Source organism: Nicotiana tabacum, chromosome 10, assembly GCF_000715075.1.
Source record: "Nicotiana tabacum cultivar K326 chromosome 10, ASM71507v2, whole genome shotgun sequence".
NCBI lineage: Eukaryota > Viridiplantae > Streptophyta > Magnoliopsida > Solanales > Solanaceae > Nicotiana > Nicotiana tabacum.
This window is the reverse complement of record NC_134089.1, coordinates 37712536-37718754: the sequence shown is the minus strand read 5'-3', so window position 1 is coordinate 37718754 and position 6219 is coordinate 37712536. Positions and strand designations below refer to the sequence as shown.

General features: G+C 35.5%; 1 long non-coding RNA gene across 1 annotated transcript; it reads left to right on the top strand.

Annotated features, from left to right (window-relative positions):
- The first annotated feature begins 332 nt into the window (after positions 1-332).
- LOC142164633 (uncharacterized) lies at positions 333-5813 on the top strand. The gene is made up of 2 exons (XR_012695459.1): positions 333-977; positions 5429-5813. It is a non-coding gene; the product is annotated as an uncharacterized LOC142164633 (long non-coding RNA).
- Positions 5814-6219: the final 406 nt, after the last annotated feature.

The window sequence follows — 6219 nt, the reverse complement described above, 5'->3', positions numbered from 1 at the left end:
TTTAAATAGTTAGTTTGGGTCTAATATCACTATTTTAACTAGTTTTAACCCTTTTACTTTATTTTATCACAAGAATGAAAACTACAAAAATAATTTCACTTTTAGTATTTAGTTTTATTCTAGTAATTTATTTTAATTAGGAATTATTTTATAATTTTATAGTTATTATTTAAGGAATTAATATTTTTTAGTCGAGTAGAGTTAAAGGGCTACTTTTAAAGGTAAATTGGCCAAAATTTGGCCCAATTCAGATATAGCCCATAATGACCCAATCCCAATACCCCTAAAACCCTAAAAGACTTAAAAAACAATACTAAAACTATTTTCGTCTCTCAGCTTCAACCATTTTTGGACTTTCCCTAAACTAGAGACCCTCAAAAACACAAAAGGCTGTCATCTCTAACCTTCAGAAGATCAGCCACAAAAAACCAAAGAAAACCCCACTGAACGTCTTCAATAGAGAAGCAACTCTGTCTGCATCCCCATCACTGAAGACACACACATCAGAAGAGAAGAAGGCTGGACCTTCTTCTTCTTTTGATTTTCAGCAGCCAACAATAAGCAGCCGCTGCTGCTTCTTCACTTCACACCACCAAACATCAGCCACCAACCGCCGTCGCGACCCCACCCCTTCACCACTAAGCAGCGTCTCTACCTGCCATCAAGACATCTTCCTATCGAATTCAAACACAGAGATCCACTAGCCCATCGTCCCTATTTCCATCGAGCTCCTACACAAAATCCATTGAAACCCACCGTAATACTATTGTCCCCGTAATCAGTGGTCGAGCCATCGAAAACTTCAAGCCATTGGTTTATGTCCCTTGTGTCATCTTTCATTATCGTTAATCTCCATTGTATGCTATTTTCAACCCATCAAGTTAGTGTTCAGTGAGAATTTTTGGCAAAAATCTTGTTCGAGGTTCCGACGCTTGTGTTTCAAAATTGCCATAAAATTAAGCTTCAGATTCATTGAGGTCGATCTCTCATGTCCTTCTACTTCTTGTTTTCTTAACATCATGCTTTTATAATTTTGTTAAGCTATCAATGCTCTGTTTTTGAATGTCATTTTATTGTTGTTGTTTAGTTTAATTTGTTCGGATGGATTTTGGTGATGCTTTTGGATTCCTTGCTGGTATCTTATGTGAAGTTTTGCCCATATGGGTTGTTATATTCATTGGTGTTATTCAAAATTTGGTCGAATATGGTCTTGTTTGGCTTATTGTAACTCACAAATTGCCTGCTTTGCCTCTTTAGGTGCGCTTTGCGTTTGGATATTTATCGGAACTAATGGATTTGGTTTAACATTTACAATGGAGTGGTGTGATTAGTTTGTGGAAATAAGACATAACTAAAATTTGATCGAATGGGGTTTGAGGTTAATACACATATTTTTAAGTTTTAGTTTGAAAATTGGCTTTTGGGTTAGCAAATGGGGTAGTAGCAGCTCTTGTGAGGCTTGAATCAATTTTCTGTGTCTTTCTTTCTTTGTAGTCTAATTAATTAGGTCTTTATTTCTTTCTCTTGATTGTTACTGTTTGCTCATTTGATTTTTGTTAAAATCGTTTGACTGATTGTTGGGGCCATAGGAGTGGGGGAGAGACCGAAGCCTATTAGCAACTGATTTGTCTACATGCTTTATGTATCGGGCTCGGTCTAATAAAAGGAGAAGTTAAAAGGATATGAGCATGAAATCTCTTTTAGCAAAAGTGCTCCATAATCGCAGGCCTTTCACGGGTAATCTCAAAGTAGTTTAGAAAATAATTCATAAACCTCGTAGCTTGCTTTTCGGCACGATTAATAATGAATCATCGTGACTATGAGTACGGTTCTCGTGGCATGGTTACAATATGTAATTCCCAAATTCGGGTGCACATTTCATGTGACCCGACCACAACTTCAAACCTTAATAAAATACACGTGTTGTAGATTGTGGGTACGGTTCTTGTGACACGATTCACAACATGTACAAAAACAAACAAGTGTACGACAATCGTAACTTGTTCCAAAAATAATTCCATAGATAATTAAAAGTGATTTAAAAGGTTAAAACTGAATAATAGGTATAAAATATGTTATTAATTAGATAATTAGGCCAATTAATAATAGTTGAGTGACAGGGCTAAAACCACGGAACCTGAGAATGTCTAACACCTTCTCTCGAGTTAACAACATTCCTTACCCAGATTTCTGTGTTTCGCGGACTGTAAAACAGAGTCAAACTTCCTCGATTTGGGATTTTAAACCGGTGACTTGAGACACCATAAATTATCTCAAGTGGCGACTCTGAATCTGAACAAAGTAATCCCGTTACGATTTTGTCACTTAAATTTGAAAAAATCCCCTAATTTTCTTTTGAGGTGGTTTTCATTTAGGAAATTAATATCTAGAACTCAATAAAAATTGCTTTTATATTTTCTTTAGTATATTGAGACTAAAAATTCAAACAAAAAAATTTCTTTTGATACCTCTTTAGAAGTTTTTTTTTTAAGATATTAATTCCAAAAATCCAAAAGATTTTCCTTTTGAGGTTCTTCTTTGGGAAATTAATAAAAAAAATAAAAAATATATTCTTTTTATTTTCACTAGAACTTTTGGACATTATATATAGAAGAAAAAAACATACTTTATCTTTTATTTATCTTTAGAGTTTCTCCCTTAGGTAATCAAAAACTGAAATCCAAAAATATATTTTTTTTATTTTTTTTATTTCTCGTTTCGAAATCTTTTTTCAGGATATCAAATGAAAATTCAAAATATTTTTATTTGGATTATTCTTTAGATTTCCTCCATAAAAAAAGAATCAAAAATATTTTTCTCGTCTAGGTTATTTTCCTTAATATTTTTCATAGAGTATGTGTTTCAAAAAACAAATATGCTCGTTGAATTTAGAATAGATTATAGAACGTTAAGTCTATAAAATTAGAGAGATTTTCTTTTTTTTTTCTCATTAGAGTAGTCATTAAGGTAAAGAAGAAAAAACAAACCAGAAAAAGAAGAAGAAGAGAACGTTAGTTTATTTAGTCTATTCTCGATTTTTTCCGAACTACCCAAAGATCTGATTTATGCGGCATCATGATACGTAGGCAACCTACATAGGGTTCGATCGAATCATTTTTTTAAAGTTAAAATAAAAAGGGAAAAAATAAAAGAAAAAAAGAGAGGTGAAATTATGGGATGTGAGAAATGAGAGGAAGGAAAAGAGTGATAATTAGAAGAAAAAGAGATGAAGGAAAATACTCGTTTTGAAAGTAAATTCTATGTTTCGAGGCCTTAAAAACCTCTTTTTTGTCTCACCTCGATTTGCGTGCACAGTCCTGGTGCGTTTCCGGAAAGCTTTTATGTGAAAACTAAGTAAAATAAGGAAATTGACTTTTAAAATTAAATAAAGTTGACTTTTGTCAATGTTCTTGGTAAACGGACCCGGACCCGTGATCCGACGGTCTCGTAGGGTCCGTAGTAAAATTTGGGACTTGGTATTTGCCCACAATCGAATTCCGAGGTCCCAAGCCCGAGAATTAAATTTTTGAAAGAAAATTATTTTCTGAAAAATATAAAGGTTTTTAGAAGTGAATTGATGCATTTTCTTGATGGTATCGGGCCTTATCTTAGTTGCGGAACCCGATACCTGTTTGAAATAATAATTAAGATGAATCTGTAAAATTTGGTAAAGATCGGAGTTGGTTTGGTATAAAACGGACCTATAGTTGAGAAAATAGTATTTTTGATCTTCTTGAATGATTTCATAAATTTGAGATTTAATTCATAGTTGTTGATGTTATTTTGATGATTTGATTGCGCGAGCATGTCTGTATGATATTTTTGGACTTGCGTGCATGTTTGGTTTGGAGCCCCGAGGGCTCGGGTGAGTATTGGATAGGCCATAGAATGAAATTGGACTTAGGAAAAAGTTGCTGGTATCTGATATTTTGCGCAGGCCTCTGAATAGGCCTCTGATCTCGCAATTGCGAGATTAGGCTTTGCAATTGCAAAGTCCTCAGGCATGGGAATTGCGACCCAGGTGTCACAAATGCGAACCTAGCCTGGGCAGGCCTTGGTCGCAAATGCGACACTTCTATCGCAAATGCGATGTCGCAAATACGACTGATTTCTCGCAAATGCAAATCCAATAGGTCCTGAAGGGGTTCACAATTGCGAACCCTAGTCGCAATTACGACATCTGCGACCAGTGAATTAGTACGTAGACACATTTTTTTTTCATTTTTCAAACTCTCTCAAATCCTAAACTCTCTTGGGCGATTTTCTAAAGAATAGTTCTTCCCCAAATCAATTGTAAGTCATTTATAACTCATTTTCTTCAATCCATAACATAGTTTTACATGATTTCAACTCAAAATCAAGGGTTTTCACGGGGGAAATTGGGTGTTTTGGGTAGAACTTAAGATTTTCAAATTTTAGCGATTTGGACCTCTATTTGAGGTCTGATTTCAAAACAAATTATATATTTTAGTTCGTGGGTGAATGGGTAATCGGATTTTGGTTCGAACCTCGTGTTTTGACCATGTGGGCTCGGGGTCGTTTTTGACCTTTTGGGGAAATCTTTAGAAAACCTATTTTCATGCATTAGAATTGATTCATTTAGCATTTATTGATATCGTTAAGTAAATTGTGGCTAGATATAAGCGAATTGGTGGTGGAAACAAGAGGTAAATAGGTAGTTGAGGCTTGAATTGTGTTCGTAACATTGAGGTAAGTGTTTGGTCTAACCTTAGCTTGAGGGATTAGAAGTTGTGTCTTATTTGCTAAGTGTTAATTGTTGAGTACGACGTATAAGTGTGGTGACGAGTATCTATACGTCAGTGTCAAGCATGCCTGTGAGTCTTATACTATGATTAATGTGACTCTGTTTCGTATTGTTCATGCTTTATATGATGAATTCTATTGTTGAACAAGGCTTGTGGAAGTTTTATTGGTAATTAAACATTGTAGAGTGTTGGCTCAAGTTGAGAATTGAGTTGTGAAGTAATTGTGGAAAAGAGAAAAGGTTTATGATATTGTCTCCCTTGTCGGGATGTTATTACTTTTGATATTATCTCCCTTGCCGGGATGTTATTACTCATGATATTATTTCCCTTGCCGGGATATTGTCGTTATGCTATTGTTCCCTTGCCTAGATCTTATTGTGATATTATTGATTCCCTTTCCCAAATTGCTTTGTGTTTGTTGCTTGGGTGAGGAAGAGTGTAAAAGCATGAAGGGTGATGTCGTGCATGATTTTGAGAGTGTTAATGCACGAAGGGTGATGCCGTACCGATTATATTGATTCTTATGGTGAGGACGAGAGTAAAAGCACAAAGGGTGATGTCGTGCACTTGTCTTTGATTTCCTTATTCTTGTTTACAGTTCAATTTTCGTGTTCTTTTCACGTCTTTACTAAGATTTGTCTGTATATGATATAACTGCATAGGTTTATTTGGTAGTCTTGTCCTAGCCTCGTCACTACTTCACCGAGGTTAGGCTAGGCACTTGCGAGCACATGAGGTCGGTTGTGCTGATACTACACTCTGTACTGTGTGTAGATCCTGGTGCTGCAACATTTGGACCATAGTGAAGTTGCTGCCTTCAATCCATCAGGCGACCCGAGGTAGTCCTGCAGGCGTCCGCAGGCCTTGGCATCTCCTTCTATCTTTGCATAATGTTTCTTTTATGTATTTCAGAAACAACTTTGTATTTATCTTTCAGACCCCTATTTGTAGTATTCCTAGACAGTATGTGAGATTGTGACACCAGTTCTTGATAGCTTTTGTTTATGGATTTGTATCGGTATTATTTTAAATTGTTACATTTAGTTCTTCCGCTTTATTATTTTCATTGTTTATGAATGTTAACTCACAACTGTTAAGGGATTAAAAATGAAAAAGATTAAATAATAGAAATAATTGGCTTGCCTAGCTTTTACTAGTTGGCGCCATCACGACTCCCGAGGGTGAAAAATCCGGGTCGTGACAGAGCAAGACAAGAAGTGCTAGAAAAGAAAGAAAAAAGAAGATTGAAATGAACAAAGTTGGGATGATGCCAAGTGACCTTGTGATCCTCGAAGTCATTCTAGAACCATTAATTGTTGCCAGTGCATTGCATGCAATGTGATATGTTTAGCTAAATGCCCTAATGCTAACAAGATGACCCCATTTTGTTCCTTTTGTTATCTTCATTAAGCAGAAGGGTGGTTGGTTTGTGGTTCTTAAGTAACTCATCCAT